Source organism: Phyllostomus hastatus, unplaced genomic scaffold (genome assembly GCF_019186645.2).
Source record: "Phyllostomus hastatus isolate PE091 unplaced genomic scaffold, TTU_PhHast_1.1 phas_scaffold_78, whole genome shotgun sequence".
Classification (NCBI taxonomy): Eukaryota; Metazoa; Chordata; class Mammalia; order Chiroptera; family Phyllostomidae; genus Phyllostomus; species Phyllostomus hastatus.
This window is the reverse complement of record NW_025334041.1, coordinates 5,911,509-5,927,679: the sequence shown is the minus strand read 5'-3', so window position 1 is coordinate 5,927,679 and position 16,171 is coordinate 5,911,509. Positions and strand designations below refer to the sequence as shown.

Below are 16,171 nucleotides of genomic sequence, written 5' to 3'. Positions count from 1 at the left end.
GAGCACTTAATACATGCCAAGCAGGAAGAGTCTTGCACGTTAACTCAGATGGTCTTCATAATAACCTAAGAAGGCAGGTACTATTGTTCTGTGGAGCACGCGAGGCCACCCAGGGCCCGTGGTCACACAGCCCGTAGGACTTCAGCCCAAGAGCCCCGGCTCCAACGTTTTTCATCTTAACTGCTCCGCTGAAACTCCATCTAAGGGGGAGGAGGGGCGAGGACCCGGTCTCCCTGGCTCCGGTCCTCCGTCTCCAGATGCACGCTGATAATACCGTGTCTCCTGATGGGCCACGTCACACAGTGCTTTCAAAGCACAGCTACAGTCAACAGAGGAGCCACGGGCTTTGCGACACCCTAAAGGAGCCCACGTGTCCCACTGCACTGTGTTAGCCGGCTAGGCTGCTGTAGCAAAGAGCCGTGGATGACACGCCTTAACCCACGGCGTGGGGTGGGGGTGGTCAGAAGTCTGAAGTCTAGGGGGTCAGCAGGGTTGGTTCTTCCTGGGGGCTGTGAGGGAAGGGTCTGCCCCAGCCCCTCTCCTCAGCTTGCCAGTGGCTGTCTTCCTCCTGTGTCCCTGCACGTCCCACGGCCTCTCTAGATGTAAAACGACGACAGTAATGCCTTATGTTACTATCCACGAAGCCCATGGGGCATAGTCCTTCAGTTGCTCTCTCTGTGTCCGAGGAAGTAGCTATTATTTACATTTTATCCGTGAGGAAATGTACCAAGACTGAAGGGGTAATGTGGCAAGACCTGAAGCGTGGCTAAGCTGGGACTGTGCCCCAGGCTCTTGGTTCTGGGGGGCTCCCAGGGCCAGCGGGGTTCAGTGGTCTCCGAGGAGTGAGGGGAGTGACCTGGGAGCACAGAACATGCGCCCTTCTGGCACTCCGGTTGTCCCTCCAGAGAACGGACCACTGCCCAGGAGCTGAGCTAGGCCTTCTGCAAGGCGCGAAAAATAAACAGCTTCTGCCCGAGGAATGCGAGCCTACGATTTTCTCTCTGCAAAGCACACGGCGTGCTAATCACTCACACAGAAATCACTGTAATTTAATTTCCATTCATCAACAGCCTTGTAAGAAATGCGCCATTACTTCTGTTTCTACGGATGAGGAAACGAAGGTTCCAAGCAGTTAAGTAGTCAGCTACTTAGTGCTCGGGGAATTACAGGGAGGACAGAGGAGTTGCCCACAGGTGGTCTTTGGAAACCCTCCCGGAGCTACTCTGCAGGGACATCTGAGCCTGGCTCATGGAGTCTAGAATAGGGGCTTTGACCCCCTGACCCCCAGCACTCTCTTCAGCAGGCAGGGTCACACGTGCAGGGCCCATGCCTTGGGCTAAACCCGGAACTCTAAGTAGTCTGGGTCTAGGGCCAGCACCAGCATCGGTCGCCGTCAGACCAGCTCCTGGTGTGATCAAGTCTCTGAAATGCAGACTTCACACGGCTGGCCCATCAGACGTGCGTGAGTCCGCCCCACCTGCCGGGACCCATGGCCCGGCTGGCTTGAGTTAGACTGCCGTGTCCCGAGGAGCCCTGGCTGGGGCTGCCAGACTGAAGTTCTCGTTCCGTGAGCTCATGGGCGCTCCCCCCCAACCGGGCAAGTGGGTGATGTGAGCACTGCCCCAGATACTCCCTCAAATGTGCAGCTACAATTCCAGCGAAGCCAGAACGAAACCTGATGTCATGTGCTTGCAGGTCTGGGAACGGTGCCAGGGAGCCGCTCTCCTCGACAGGCCTCCCATCGTCGGTGGTGGCTCCGAGGGAAAGAAGAGTGAGTCCCGAGCGCCACGCCGCAGCCCTCCTCGGCAGGCGGCGGCGCCTCCCTGCACAGCTGAGCGAGAGGTGAGCACTGGGCCCCGTTCCCCTACCCCGAAACCCCGCCTACCGACGACAGTTCCCTCTGTGTTCCTTTCCAAGCCTCGCTCGAGGCCTGGGGCTGCGGGAGGGGCGCGGGAAGGGATGACAAGTCAGTTGCAGCTGCAAGCCGTTCTGATAGCTCGGTAGTGGCCCTCCCCGGGTACGGCCTGAAAGCCTGCTGTGACCGATGGAACACAGGCCCTAGAGAACAGACGGTTTGGAAGCCTGACATACATATGACCTTGCAAGCCACCTAGTCCAAGACCCTCTTTGCCCACGTGGGGGTGCTAGGAGCCTAAGCGTTTAGTGACTTGCAAAATCTCGTTGCAAAACAAGGGACATCGCAAGGCCCGAGACTCTGGCTTGCTGCTCTGCTGACTGTACGAGTACTTCCCTCGCCTTTCCTTTCTAGATCACGGAACGTTTTCGATGAGCTAGCAAGTCAGTGGACTTCAGAACCCGGCGGCACTGCAAAGACCATGACCGCAGTGGTCAGTTGCCCTATGGGGTGTACAGCTGCTCCCCAGCGTCTCCACACCCCTGGGGACACCCCAGCGCTTCACCCCACTTGCATCGGAGTTCTGAGTCCTTGGCTCAGCCACACGTCCGCAGATTCAGAAGTCAGCCCTCTCCCCCTCACAACACTGCTGAGGGGTCACCCCATTTGGTCCGCTGGCGTTGCTTCGGGAAAGGGGACGGCGTCACGCCGTGGAAAGGGAGACGCTGCACAACAGGAAAGAGGTTTCGAGGACCCACCCGACTTAATCCAGCCGATGCCCGTTGGGTGCTCCAGTGCAGGAGGCTTAAGGCCTTGGGAACCCTGTCCATCTTGCCGGAAACAGGTGGACCCGGACCAGCAGCCACACCTGATGTTGGAGATGGTATTGAACGCTGGATATTTTTTTCCCTTTCTCCATGTTCTGTGGCGTTTCTAAAAGAACCCTTCACTAATGGAAGGTTTAGGGGACCAAGCCTTTAAAGTGAGTTTTCTCCACCCCCTTGCGGACTTGGCGGCGATCGTCCGCGGTGGGAGCTCTCCCGGCGGCGGGGCCAGAGGCCTCGGAGTCTTGGCAGTGTGCGTCTCACCTCGTTGTTGACGAGGCTGATGGCGTTTTCATGGCTGGCTTTACTCAAGAAATAGAAGTTTGAGGAAACGTGGATAAATGGGATAATATCTGAAGCTGAAGGCAAGGACTTTAAGACCAAATTAACTGGAACAACTACTTAGCCACCATCTTCTTGCTACACAAAAACGTGCAGAACTGGGTAAGGCGGCAGCCATCAAATCATCCCCGAGCCTCAGTTTACACCTGTCTTCATAGAGAATTACCTGTTTGCGGCAGAATGACTTTCTCCGTCGTGGTTTGCTTAGCTTGGTGTTAAAACTGAACCCACGTTTCCCTGAACACAGGGAGCTGAGGGCGGTGGACCCAACGCACAGTGAGTGGCAGGGCCAGGACATCTGGGGACCGAAAAATGCTGCAGGTGGTGGCTACTGACGTCCCGCTGAGGGAAATGACACCCCTCTTACTGTCCTCACGCCCAACAGTGAGAGGGGGACACCGAGAGTTCCCCCCACGTCGTGGTGGCTGTATGCAACGGCGAGAGGCCAAGGCGCGCATGCTTGTGCACAGCGACATCCTGTTCTCCCTCTGCTCCCGCAGCCGGTCTCCCGGGACCTGGCGGAGGGCAAAGGGGTGCGGGTGCCCTGGCGTGACGTGACGGGACAGAGGTATCTGAGGAGAGTCCTCTGAGAGTCCAGCACTGCACTGTCCAGTAGAGGGGCCACTGGCCACCGGGGCCATGTGTGGCCGGCGGGACTGGGCAATTCCATTTGAAATTTCGCTTAATTTTAGATACTTCAGCGACCGGAAAAGGTTTAAGTATGTTTAGAGCAACTGCCCACATGAGCCTACTTTCTGAACGACGCATTTTATGAGATTCAAATACAGATTCCCTGTGAAGATTCAGTTTACAAGCTGGGTGGGGCTGTAGGTGTAAAACGCACGTCAGAGTTCCAAGACTGAGCGTGAAGAGTCGGAGATGGGTATTTTGTTAATGGTTTTGGAGATGAGAACTGGAATGAGAATATCTTAGACATACTAGAGACTGAAATAAAAAAAAAGACACTGAAATTACATGCATAACTTGCATTCTATTTCTGGACACTGCTGGTCTAGAAAGACATCTGCCACATTGTCCCCATAGGACACTCTTCTTCGAACAGTTCCTGAAATCGTCTTCCACGCGTACGCCTACCCAGAGTAATAGTGCAACGTGTGTGAAGTTAGGCCTGCACAGCACATAGCCTGTGTCTGGAACACCCGTCACTAGCACCTCGAGGAGCCCACTTCCATCTGGCAGTGTGGTCTTCCCATAGGCTCTGGCCTTCGATGTCCTTCTTATGTCAAATGGACATTTGGAAATCTATACCTTTTCCTTTCAGCGGCCCAACCCCTTCTCCTTCATGCCTCACACAAAGACCTCCGTGGGGACGCCGCCTGATGAAACACACACAAGTGGAGACGCTCAAGTGGACCTGGGGTGGAGGACCCCATGTCCCCCGGCTCCCTGTCCCCCCAACACTGGGGATGGCCATGGTTTGAAACCCCTGCCACTCAGTGATTTCCAGGCCTATGCTTCTGGGTCTCCAGTGGCTGCATCCGTGTGTGGTCACTGTCACCACCTGGAGCCTCTTTCTGGGCCGGGCCCGTCCCTGCTGCTCACTCAGAAAGCAGTGCAGCCTGGGGACTTCCACAGCCATCGTGGGTCACGCACAACCCCAAACTGGCTGTCCTGCCGTTCTGGCCCTTCAGGACTCTCACCGTTGCTACGGAAACTGAAAATCACGCCTGGCAAATGCAAACAAAGGGCAGCCATGGAACGGGCGACCTTCCACCTCTCCCAGCTGGCCCAGGAGGCACCGGTCACCCACAGCCTCTGACGCCGTTCGGACCAAATAAACGCTCTGCGGGACGAGACGGCAAGTCGCAGAGTAACACGAGGGAGGACCACGGGGTGCGTTCTGGTGATGAGTTCTCACTGAGCCCAAACTTCTTTTCCTCAATGGCATCATTAGTAATCCACCCGCCCGGCCCCAGATTCTTTGGTAATTGACTTGCTGCGGTGACTGTTGAATTCATCTCCCTGTGGCCTGAATCCATCAGACAGATGGAGAGCGGGGAGACCCCCCCCCACTTGCTCTCCTCCACGAATCGGCACATAAGCAAGCCGACACGTATGCCGGCACCGAGTGCCTGCCGGTGCCTCGCCGGACGGACACAGGCGAGCTCCTCAACGTGCTGGTGACTCGGTTCCCTCACCTAGAGGACAGGCATCCAAGCAGTCCTGTCGGGGCTGTTGCCGAGGTTCGGGGAGGTATTGCGTGCGCCTCGCAGGCACTGCACGGTGCCCGGGACCCAGGGAACACTCAGAGCAGGCCAGCGCGTCCTGCAGGGACGGGGTTCATTCCAACCGCTGGGAGAGGTGAGGAATCCGCTTCTCCCAACCCTCACGTCTGAGTTTCAGGGGCTGGGTTCGACTTACTGACATTCACCTTGACTCACAGTGGTCAACTCGATGGCCACTTGAACATCCAAGGAAATTCACTTTTCTTTTTTTTTTTAACTTTAAAGATTATTTATTTATTTATTTTTAGAGAGGGAAGGGAGGGAGATAGAGATAGAGACAGAGAGAGAAACATCAATGTGCGGTTGCTGGGGGCCGTGGCCTGCAACGCAGGCATGTGCCCTGACTGGGAATCGAACCTGCGATGCTTTGGTTCACGGCCCGCGCCCAATCCACTGAGCTATGCCAGCCAGGGCGAAATTCACTTTTCTTTATCTCACATTTCCCTTTCTAATGTGCCCACGTCCGACAAATGCCAGGAAGAGGCAGCGCAAGAAGCCCCTTCCCGGGGGGCGCACAGAACAGTGACGGGGTGCAGCTGACTCTGGTACCCGGAAGAATGTTCTATTTATCTTTTTTACTTTTTTATTGAATGTATTGGGGTGCCACTGGCTGATAACATTATAGAGTGTACGTCACCTGCATATTGTACTATGTGGTGGCTGGCATTATTCCTCTTTACCCTCTCCTATCTGCTCCCACCCTCTTCTCCGGTAACCGTCCCACTGTCGTCTGTGTCTGTGAGCTTTGTTTGTCTGCTTAATGCCTTCACCTTTCTCACCCACCCCCAAAACTCCCGCCCCCCTGACGGCTATCAGTCTATTCTCTGCATCTGTGAATCTGTTTCTATTTTGTTTGTTTATTTTGCTCATTAGATTCTACCTGTAAGTGAGATCAAAGGGTATTTGTCTTTTTTCTGACTGGTTTATTATTGCACTTAGCATAATATTCTCAAGGCCCATCCACGCTGTCACAAAAGGTAAGATTTCCTTCTTTTTTTACGGCCGAGTAGTAGTCCATTGTTCAAATGTACCACAGCTTTTTTTTTACCCACTCATCTACTTGGGCTGCTTCCAGATTTTGTCTATTGCGAATAACGCCGCAACGAACATAGGGTGGCTGGTCATCAGAGAGATGCACATTAAGACCACAGCGCGCTATCACCTCACACCTGTCGGAACGGCTCTCAACAACACATCAGCACACAGTGAGTGTCGACGAGGACGTGGGGAAAAGGGGACCCTCGTGCACCGTTGGTGGGAATGCGGATCGGTGTGGCCCCTGTGGAAAGCAGTGTGGCGATACCGCAAAAAAGTGAAAGAGGAAAGAACGTTTTCAAGTCCCTCGACTCTAGCTTCCCCAGCCTTCCGAGCTCAGGAGTGAGAAAGCCATCACGTTCTGGAGTGATTTCCAGACTTCTTGACTGCAGCCCTGGGGGAGGATGCCCGGGGCCGCGTTCGGGTGCCGAAGCTACTGCTCGGGGAACCCACGCACAAGAAGGAAGTTATGAACTTGAGTGTGTAATAAATTCTTGGCTTGCTCCCCGCACAGAGATCCTGCTTGCCCCTGAAACGGGCTGTCATCAAAGTGTTATGCGATTATGCATAAATGAATTTTCTAAGACCCATGGGAGCGTTTCCTAGCTTTCAAATTCTTAGACTGGCATTATCCAAAAATAGGTTAATAACTACTGTTAAATTTTTTTTTTTACATTTTTACTGCTTCCATAAAAGGCTGTCTCTTCTCATTCTTGCCTACAGGTGCCAGTACTTCGCTCATACCCATGACACCAATGGGAAAGATGGGACCAAAAAAGGATGGAGGGTCACTTTAATGAGGTGACTGTCACTCGGCGCACATCGGCAAGAGCCAGGCTTCCTCCGCGCGCTGTCTGCCTCGAGGAGACCAGGGAGAGCTCACCCGCACGCACGTGCTGGCAGCCAGGCGCAATTCTCTGTCTAGCTCAGCGCATGGTGAGTCCTGGGCATCAGAGGGCAGCCTGTATTTCCAGACAGGCTTTCAACTAACCGGCGGGTCCCCAACCGGGTCAAGGGGCCAGGCTCCCCTTGCGCTGGGTACTGTCGCCCACAGTTAGCAAACTCTCCCTCTCCTTCCGTGGCATCAGCCCACCTCCTCACTGGTCACGAGACGAGAGGAGGTCTCTCTCCCAGGCAAGTCTTCTCCAGGCAAAACCCTCCCACCTCTTTGGTTGCTTGACCTATTCCTCCCCGACCGACCCTATGGAGGAGCCGGCACATTCTATCCTAGAGCCACGTGAGAACCCACGACACTCTCTTCTGTCAGAAGGACATTGGTTTAAAGGACAAACCAATAAGATGTCCCTGCACAACCATTTCATGTGCATTTATTTATAAACCAGATGAAACACTTTTTTCCTCATTTCCTTTCTCTGTTATTGGAACCCAAGTGGGCTGCAGGAGACCTCACGTCCTGGCACAGAATATAAGAAACCACATTTTAAAAAAGTAGCAGAGACGAAGCCTCTGAATCGGCAGACAGAGGCGCTGGAAGAGGTTCCCAGGCGGGGGTGGAAGCCCCGGTTCAGCCCCCGCTCTCTGCACCCACACGGAAGACAATGCCCTGCCCTCTAGGCTCAGGAGGATCACAGCTCCCCTGGAACCCTACGCTGCGCCTGAGTTGTGTGTGGCCACACAGAATTTTAAGTTGGTAGCTAGAAGGGTCCCTAAAGGCAAAGAGTTTCTCCTTCCACACATTAGCCCTCCACTGCCTGTTTACAACACCGCTGTCTTCTTCTTCTTGCTTCTTCCCAACGAAATTGAAAATTTCATCACCAGTGTCAGAAAACGAACCCCCAGGGAGCAGAGCGATTGCTCAGAGCAGCCCTTCCCCTGGCAAAGAGCCAATCCTTGCATACAATAACTTTGCAAACCTCTCTGGTTTTCAGAGGCTGAAAAGGATGCAAAACAGAGCCATTTCGAAGCATGGTTTCTGACAGCTAAAATGTGTCTGAATGCACGACGCATCCTTGCAATTAATTTTTTCTAAAAGGAGAGAGAGAGCATATTTCACTTCGGAGGCTGGTTTCATGCAAAGAGAAAGGGACACGACCCGGCTCAGCTGCACGCTTCCCGAGCCGAGGACAGCAGCGCACGCCAGACAGACACTTCCTTCTGCAGCTGGGGGTCTGCGGAGGGCTTGGCAGACCACCGTAGTAACATCTCTCTTCACAAAGCAAACACCAGCCACCCAGTGGAGCAGCTCACAGCTCAGCTCTGTGCCTCCCTCTCTCTCTCCCTTCCCAGCAATGAATCTTATTAATGTAGTTTTACAGCATCTTCTTTTGAAATGGTCCCCGGGGAGATAAAGCAGAACTCTGCGCCTCGCACCAACCGTAACGAGACAGGCCAGTGTCCGAGTGTAACGCACAGTCAACTACAAACGCGAGCCCAGCCGAGCACAGCCTGCAGCCTTTGCAGCCCACAGGCTGCCACATCGCAGGCACCCTGGAATGCCTGTTCTCCCACGGGCGTGTTCCGATTCACAGCTTTCTCGGCAGACAATAGGACAAAGCTACATTTGAGCTCAGCCTGCTAATACCAGCGGACAGATGTGGAAGACAGAGGTTTACTCACCAAGCTCCCGTAACTGCATCTTTCCCAACTACAAATACTGCTTCTAAGCCGCCGCTGCCGCCGCCGCCGCCACCGAATGACTTAGAGCCGTCCCCCCGAAGAACAATGTGCGGGAACACCAGATGGTTCCTGAGTAAGCTTGTTGTTCACGAGACGGGTTTCCAGTTGAGCCATATGAATGGAGACTCGCCGCACACCTTTGAATGGCATACACTTCAAGTCCAGGAGAATGAGCATGGAGCTTTGCTTATGTTTATGGAGCTGGAGCCCAGGGGTGCTCCGATTGGCAGGAATCGAGGAAAGATCGGCCAATCAAGAGGAGCCTCCATTTCAGGGAAACTCCTGCTCATTTATTTAGCATCTTCAGGGATCATCCGCTTTTCTAGGAAGAGCTTTTTTCTCGTATAGTATTCGCAAGAGAAAAATATAACTTCATTTCAACGTTAGTGCCTAATGTCTTTCATCAATAAACTTATAGCTCCTCTTCTTGGCATGCCCCAATACCCTCACTTCCCTTCGTAAAGAACTAAAAGAAGAAAAGAGAGAAAGAAGAAGAAAAAGAAAGCTGGTGATGGGCTGGCGAGAGTTCATATTCATCAGCCTCCACCTTGTTGGGAGAAAGGAGGGGAGAGCGCCTGGGCTCGATAATTACCGATTCTGTTGCCATGGAAACAGACTGGCTGCAGCGAGTTGGAATCGTGGAGAGCATCTGCTGCCAGACCCATAATCAACTGCAATCTCCTCTCTCCCCCTCTCCTCACTTTTGTCTGATTGTGAGTTTGCTCTCTCCCTCCTCCTCCTTCGCGTGCACTTTCCGTTCTTACCGTGTAACCGCCTCCCTGGGTACACGCAGCACACGCACACCAGGCGTGCTCACGTGCCCAGAAACTCGTGCACGCTAGAGTGCGTCCCAGCAGGGTGCCCGGGAGGACCCACACTCCGATGACTCCTTCCCAGGATGACAATAAACACCCGTTCCCGTGCCTCCACTCCTTGTTAAAACTTATCGTAGGCTCGCCTAAAAATGCCTGGGGTATCTTTTAAAAGATATGTCATCTAAGAGCTCAGAAACTCCCCCAGTAAAAGTTTGCAGTGGCATTTCTGAGAAGGCATGGTGGCCACAGTTCCCAGCAAACCTTTGGAATGAAGGAATTACCCCGGGAAGTTTGTGGGAGATTTTTAAGCATAATCTTTAGGCCCAGCTTCTTCTCTGCATTAGCATCTGTCCAAGGCCTCCCTGGGGGCTTCCCTGGATTTCCTCAGACTCCTCCCCCGCTTGCTCCAAATCCTCCTGGCCACCTACCTGTGCAGAGTTAATGTCACCCACTCTGCATGCACTGCTATCTTTCTCTTCAACAGCAGGGGGCACCACTGAGCAATGAATGGCTGCCTGGCCTGGTGGGACCCAGGCAGAGATCAGATGGTCAAGGCACAGGTGGGTGTCTGCAGGAAGTCCTCAGTCCTACAGAGATCCACTGAGAATGCTAAGTGGCAAAGAGGGCCATGATTCTGGCTTCCACTAGAAAGAAAAAAAATGATTCTCTGCCCAATGGTCATGAACCTTCGTTTTCCTAAAAGTCTCTCTGCCAGACCCGCTGCCCACAAACCATTAACGACAGACCAGGCCTGGGGGTTGGGGGGCGGGAGCGGAGACCTCCCCCTTGCATGTCTCTGGCTCTGGAATCCAAGGTGAACTATGCATTCGCCACACGCTCACTGCCTTGCAAGCAACAGCAGCCCGGGCTCCTTTATCCCTACAGGACCCTCAGTGCTAACCCCACTGCCACCCATCTGCAAGTGCTCGGCTTTGGCTCAGGGGTCTGGAGGTTGGATTTGCTCTTCCCAGAATCTGAACCCTGGCTTTCCATTCTGCCTCTTTGTGCCACTGTGAGCTTGGGAAGAAATTCTCACCCAAGTTCTTCCTCCCGGGCTGCCAAATCCAACACTAGCGATCTTTCTCAGCTCTGCCCAGACTGCCTCCGCCTGCACGGGCCACGGAGACCTCAGCGTTTCCCTACCGTCTCTCTGGAACATCTGTAACATGCCCTGTCTTCTCCATTCCAGCACGGGGACCCACACCCCTGGGCCCCGTCACCTTCCCGAGACTGTCCAAATCGCCGCTGCTTTTCTGCAGAAACATGTCGTTTCAACCAGGTTTTCCCTGAACCAGAATTAACCATTAGTTTGTTACTCACAAACACCCAGTGAGAACACTGTGCTAGCGACAACACAAAGTAACACTGCTTTTGTCTTACAGCGTAATGGTAATGACTCTCATAGAAGGGGCCTAAAGACACGTAATGAAAAGACTTACTGAGGGGGGAGGAAGTATATCTTGCAAGAAGTGATATTTGAGCTCAGATCTAAGGGTCCAGGTCAGTGAACTGAAGGTGATAGGTTAGCATCTGAGACGTAAGTGGTGATACGCGCACCAGCATCAGTCCAACAGGACCTGGGCCAGGAGTGGGGCGGCTCTGGGACTTGCAAGCAGCCCGTGTGGCTGACCACAGTGAGAACGACCTGAGCTGATGAAAAGGCTGCTGTGAGGTGAGCCTGCAGAGGGAGCCGAGGCCAGACCTGCAGGGCCCTAGAGACCACCTTCCCCAGTCTGGCTGTCACACTACCAACAATGGCAGCCACTCAAGTGCTCCACTAACTGACTCCCACCCCTCCCCCAACACACCAGCATGACTCCGTGTGCCCTTCAGTTGATCTCGACGATATGCGAACAGGACATCAGTCTGATGGACACAATCTATTTCGAGGCCTCCATATACTCGTGGGTCTGATCTAGCTACCGTGCACTGAGCAATGAATAGCCCAGTTGCAGTCTAAGCACCTGGTCTGGATTCACGAAGTCAATCCTCAGGACGATAACACCTTCTGAAAGGTGTGGTTATTACCCCTATTACACAGAATGAGGGGGCTGAGACTCGAAGGGGTTAACTACCTTGTCCCAGGCCACAAAAATAAACAGGGGCGAAGCTGGGATTTGAACCAAGGGATTCAAGCTCCGCTTCCTTGAAGCGCCACCTGCAGGGACCACCTCCATCGGAACTGTCCGCAGTTCTTATTGAAACTCGGATTCCTGGGGCCCCGCTGCCTCCCTCTGAAGCCAGAGTCTCAGGGAGCGGAGTCAGGAAACTTCCCCGAGCTCCGTAGGGCACTCGTGGGCATACCACACGCCCAGAGATTTGTTCACGAAAGAAAAGGAGACGAACCCTAAATTAATCTTTAATGCATAAAATGCAGGAGGGCCGAAGGGCTTTTTTCTTTTTTTTTGGAGAATGGGGACGTCTCACTACTCCACACCATTCCCCAAAGACCCATCTACAGTGGAACAAGGCCGCCCCCTTTGAACAGCCGCCAGTTCTCCAGATTGGGCGGGGGGGGGGGGGAACGGGGTACACCTCACAGCTCAGGAGCTACGCAGTGAGCAGGCCCGTGGGGAACGGACACGCAGGCTCCCACAGGCCAGGCTCGCCGGGTGGTTGGAGATGCTACCGGACCCGCCCGCAGTGAGAGGGGCAGCTCGGCTGTCATCGTGGGCGCCGTGAACGGCCCTCCTCTGCTTTCTTCAGGTTACTTTTTCTCCCAGAAAATTCGTTTTTAAACCAGGATTTCAAGGTACACAGAGAACATATTTTGGCCTTCAGTCCGATCCACCCGCCTCATCTGTTCGAAAGCTGGCAGCAGGCTCTCCGGTCCACCTAGCTTGTCACGGGTCGAGCTCTGAAGAATGCGCAGCTTCCCCCGCGTTTGCAGAGGGGTCCCGTGAGATGAAGCTGCTACCGTCTCCGGAGAATCTTCCTGGGCGCCCCCCCTGGGGCACCTCGCCTAGCAGTGCTGGGACTGAGGCCACAGGCTGGGCTACTTGTTAGTCATGGCCGAGTTTTCCTTCCCAGACTGTGCGATGACGAGAGCGTGGCCAAGCTTAGACAGCTGCCGATGAACCTCAGAGAGACGGGGGGACCTACACTTTCCTGGCGCCACACCCCAACTCCTGTCTGTCAAGCCCCCGAGAGCCGGTCTGGAGCACGGATCTAATGGGCGGGCCCTCCACAGGCTCAGAAAGCGCTGCCGGGGCTCACCCGCAAGCTCCTGGCCACGTTCAGGTTTCCCGCGTGCTGTCCGCGCAGAAGGGAGCCCCGCACCCGACACCGGGAGAGTTCCAGGAGCAGCCACCTCCCCGGGCGGCATCTGAACAAAACCACAGGGGACCCCTCCTTCCGCGTCGTCCCACCTGCAGCCTGTCCCCTCGGCTCTGGGCTGCGCTGCGCTGCGCTGGGCAGGCCCTGCTGCCACCATTCACTCTGCGTTTTCTTGGGTCAGATTCCAGCTAATTCAATTCCACTCCTTTCCATAAACATGATTTATGAAATATATTATTACCAAGTCTGAGGTAATTCGCATGCTTTGTAATGCTTCTTAAAATAAATCCACAAATGGAAAAAGAATTCTGTTCGGGGGCATGTGTTTCTGGATCACAAAATACAATGACTGTCGCAGAAAGAGTCCTAAACTAGCTGTCTCAGTTCTCCCTCGTCTCCCTACAGGTCCTCACTCAAGTGAACCGCATGTATACTGAGCAACTGAAAGGGGCCGAAGGGGCTTCTACTTAGTAGGTATAAAGGGGTAGCACTAGCGGCAAATCCTTCCATGTTCCGAGTCCAGGTTCAAGATCGATCACTTGCACTCCCTGGGCTTGCCTTTCTTTCCTCAGGAATCATGCTCCTCGCTGGCATGATGTGATGGTAATGACCCCCTTCGTTAGTGACATGACTACGGCGAGCCCCATTCTTGTTGGCTTGTTTCACTCTTTAAAGGAACGTGATTGGCCTCAAGGAAATCCCGAACACACAGGGTGTGTGCTGCAGGAGGCTTACCTCTGGCCACACCTTCACCTCCTTAAGGCACCCCATCCCATTCACACGTGCCAACGCGAGCATGCGTGTGTGTGCGCGCGCACACACACACACACACACACACACAGGCTTACGTCCGCTCGGCTAACCGAAGCAGACCGGCCAGACCACGTGTCCCGAGGGTGTGAGGTCAGAAGTAGGAACTCTGCCCCGACGGGTAAGAGGTGCGGTCCCTACGGGCTCAGACCAGCGGCCGTACTTCATTCAGGAGGCCCTGGGGAGGTATTTCCCAGTCAGTTGGGTTGACCAGTATATAGTTAGTCATCTCTGGTTTTATTTTTTTACACAGTGCATTTTGAGAACCAGAACACATGCAAAACCTCAACTCAGTGCGGTTGGGATAACTTTTACATCTTCCTATCCCCAAGGAGAGGTAATTATTATACCATTCTAGAAAGATCCCCGTACACAGAGAGCTACGTCCCTTCTCCTCACCCTCAGGAAGAGGCGATCATGAGCAGAAGTTACAGAGCGTGTTGTAATGTCGCTTTATCTCTAGGTCCCTGGATGCTGAGCTCTGTGGGACAGAGCCTTGGCGTCAGTGGGAGAAGGGGAGGAATCACACATAGCAAATGCAGACGCAGTGAGTACTGACAGTGCCCGTCTTCCTAAAGGGAGCCTCAGACTCATGGCGTTAAGTGGTACGACCTCAGGCACCACCCACTGGGGGAGACTCGGGCTGCAGGACTTGTGAAGCAGCCCAGTACACCGTGGCTTCAGAGTCCCCATAAGCCAGGAATCTGGAGCAGGAGAGACGGTTCTGGTAGCATCCTAAGGCTGAGTTACATTTCAAAACTCCTATTTAATGAGACATTAATATGAAGAAGCTTATCTGGACTTGGCTCTTTTTGTATTTCCCTTAAAATGCCTAAAATATAAGCAACATCTATAACCACTGAAGTAAAACCAGCCCAACAGCAAGCAGGGCCACCAACGACAGATCTCCAACCCACACGTTTCTTCTTCCCTCTCCCAGAGCATGACCTCTGGCAGTGACCGTCATCGGCATCCCTAGGGCTGGAGGGTCCAGGTGCGGAAGTCCTGGGGCACGGCCACACGGGACGGGCTGGCCCGGGAAGAACAGGGGGACAGGAGCAAGGCGCAAGGCGGATGCATCACCCTCTCCGAGTGCCTGCAAAGAAATCAGTGGTGGAACTCTGAACGCTTATCACCGTGCCAGCTCGAATTTTCCAAATATACCATGGAAATGCATTCCAGGATGGCAGGCTGATGCGAAGTCGTGCCAAGAGGAAATAGGAAAATGCCAAAACCCTCCGCTCAGCCCTGCCAAGCACGTCCTCTGGCAATATGGTGGCAAAAAGCGCCGGGGCCAGTGGTAGGAGCGACAGTCTCATGGGACGAACGCGGGGAACGGTTTCTGCACCTCTGAGAAAGGAGACGCGTCCGGGCTACCGGCACCTTCTTCCTGGTTTTCAGACGAGACGCGCGAGTGAACCTCTCTGAATTCTGCAACACATATCAACTTCACATGCAAACGAGTCTACCTTTTGAGGAAAAAAAGGATGCTCTGGTATTCTGAATCGGAGAACCAACTTCCTGCAGTTGGTGGAGATTACATCTGTTTTACCAAATAATGAACACTGGAGGCCCTTACTTTCTCTCCTCTTTCTGCTCGCAGATGCACAGACGACCTGTGCCCTGGTCTCCTCTTACAGCGGGGACCCCAGGGTGTCAGGACAGGGTAATGTGGGGGAAGAGTGTGGAGGGCTTCTGAGCAGGAGGAAACTGTGAAATTCACAAAGGTAAGTAGATACAGTTGACCCAGGTGAGGAGGGAAGAGGGGGAAAGGGCTAGAGATTTAGGCAGTCACTTCCAAAAAGGCCATGTTCCGAGACGTGAGAGGGGGCAGGCAAAGCAGAAGTAGTTTGGGGGCTTAGAGGGGGGCCCACGTGGTCTGTGCACAGCCAGAGGTGTGTACCCATGGGTGAAGACCCCCATGGGACCAAGCAGGTTACCATGAGGAATTCTGGAGCGTGTCCTGTTTAATGGTGGCTTTGTGGGAGGCCAGTCACAATGACACTGTGTGCCCAGAGTCCCGATGACTCTGAGTGACACCCCAGAGCCTCTTCAGGGAAACCAGCTCAGTTGTCCCCACCCCTGGTGGCTCAGGACTGCCACCACAGGGCAGGCTTGTCCTTGATGTCTTCTAACACCATCAGCTTGTGACGGCCAGATCACTCCCTCCCTCCTGTTCTCCATTCTTCCTCCGATTAAAGCAGGCTTTGAACTATGACCGTGACCCCTCGGCAAATGATATTGACAGGTTGTTCCCAACTCTCCGAAAGAAAAAGATTTGCAAGCTAATTTGTGCCGCAATGAAATTCACCTCAGATAAAAGATAATTTT

General features: G+C 53.8%; 1 protein-coding gene across 9 annotated transcripts in view; it reads right to left on the bottom strand.

Moving 5' to 3' along the window:
• ELMO1 (engulfment and cell motility 1) overlaps positions 1-16,171 on the bottom strand; it is a 472,430-nt gene that overhangs the window by 106,016 nt on the left and 350,243 nt on the right. The window contains exon 1 of one of the 9 annotated variants that reach the window (XM_045828142.1): positions 8,880-9,334. The exons of the other annotated variants lie outside the window; for them this stretch is intronic. The gene's annotated coding sequence lies outside the window, so the exon portion shown is untranslated. Of the gene's footprint in view, positions 1-8,879; positions 9,335-16,171 lie in introns of those variants that run through there. 9 annotated transcript variants of the gene reach the window in all.